The sequence below is a fragment of the Belonocnema kinseyi genome, chromosome 3 (genome assembly GCF_010883055.1).
Source record: "Belonocnema kinseyi isolate 2016_QV_RU_SX_M_011 chromosome 3, B_treatae_v1, whole genome shotgun sequence".
Lineage (NCBI taxonomy): Eukaryota > Metazoa > Arthropoda > Insecta > Hymenoptera > Cynipidae > Belonocnema > Belonocnema kinseyi.
The window spans coordinates 79442808-79444605 of NC_046659.1; positions in this window are offsets into that span (position 1 = coordinate 79442808).

A 1798-nucleotide genomic window follows, 5' to 3' on the forward strand; every position below is an offset into this window, starting at 1 on the left:
TGTAATATTCAAAAATCTACATGAATAACTCAAAGAAAGATTGTATAAAATGTTAGAAATATCATTAATATAATATAATATTTTTATATTATATAAGTTATATAATAATAAGAAAGTAAACAGTTCACTTGAGTATATATTTGGAAAATGTTGCAAATGAATGAATTTCTTTCAGCACACATGAAAGAAAATTGACTGCGAGAAATTTTGAAATAATCATTGATTTATTTATTACTAAAATTCATATAAAACATATAACTATGCAAAAAAGTAATTTTAACCATTAAAAATAAAAACAAGATATTCAAAATAGAGATAAAACTCTAAAAAGTGGATTATAAAATTAAAAGTTGAAACTAAGGGCCTATACATAAACTACGTTACTAATTTGAGGGGGTTGATTGTACATTGGTCACGCCAAAAATTACGGTTAGTAACAGGGTGAAAGAGAAAGGGTCAGTGAAAGTAACTTTACCAACTTAGAAAATATTTAGTACGTTTCCTGGTGATAAATTTCAACAAAGTTTGCGAAGTTTGAGAAAGATGGCACTCCAACGGTAAAGTTAAATAATTGATTGAAAAGTTTGAATAACACTTCCATATTTCTGACTTCACGTCATTTCCCCTATTCCTCTATCTTCCCTTTTCTCGAAAATTCTTCTTTTTTTCCTGTTTGGCAAAATACTTCCCTTTTTATCCCCTTTTTCTCGTTTTTCGTGCGAACTGACTTAATGGAGCGAAATAAGAAAATCCAACTTTTTTAGGTCGAAAATGCTGATATTATATTTTTTATTTGAAATTCATCACGTTTGGATAAAAATCCTCCTATATGTTTAAAAATTTCATGATTTTTTTTAAAAGGCAAAAATTTGGTCTAAAAATTATCCATTCGGTAAAAAATTAAACCATTCAATTTAAGAAAAATTAATATTCTTGATGAAAGAATCATCTTTTGAGTTGCATGTTAACCTCTTTTGTTGCGAATTCTATTTTTTTTAATTCATCATCTCAGGTGAAAATTCATCTCTTTGATCAATTTTTAAACTATTTTGTTGGAAATTCATGTTTTTCGTTACAAAAATAATTTTTTTACAACTAAAAATGTAGCTGTTCCATTTTTATTTGAAAATTTATCTTTTCTAGTCAAAAACTCAAATATATGGTCCAAAAACTCATGTATTTTGTTGAAAACGCGTATTTTTTGTAGAAAATAAATCTGTTTGGTTTAAAGTTCATATTTTTAGGTAGAGAATTCGACTCTTTAGTTAAAAATTTGTGTTTATTATTATTTTTTTATTATGTTTTTAAAACAAAAATCTAACAAATACATTCTTGAATGAATAACCCCATTTAGTGAAAAATCTAACTTTTTTGGTTGAATCGAAATATTTTTTGTTGATAAATAAACTACTTGACTTCTTTATAAAAAATCATACTTTCGGGTTGAAAGTAAAAATTTTTAGTAGATAATTCGTTTTATTTGGCTTCATCACAGCTTTAAGAAAATAAACGTTTTCGGTTAAAAGATCATTGTAATATAATTTTAATGTAATTGTAATGTAATTCCACTATTTGGTTACAAATTAATCTGCTTTGATTGAGGGTTAAACGTTTTTTAAGATCGTTTCTAGCTCAACTGAACCGTTTTTTATTTTAAAATTGGCTTACAAACTTTTTTGTAGAAAATTCATATTTTTGGTTCACAGTAATACAGGAATCTGAATTTCAGTAGAGAAAGGCGGTTGACTTTCAGATGTAACCAAAAAGATCATTCGCCAGTTGAAAGTCAATTGATGAT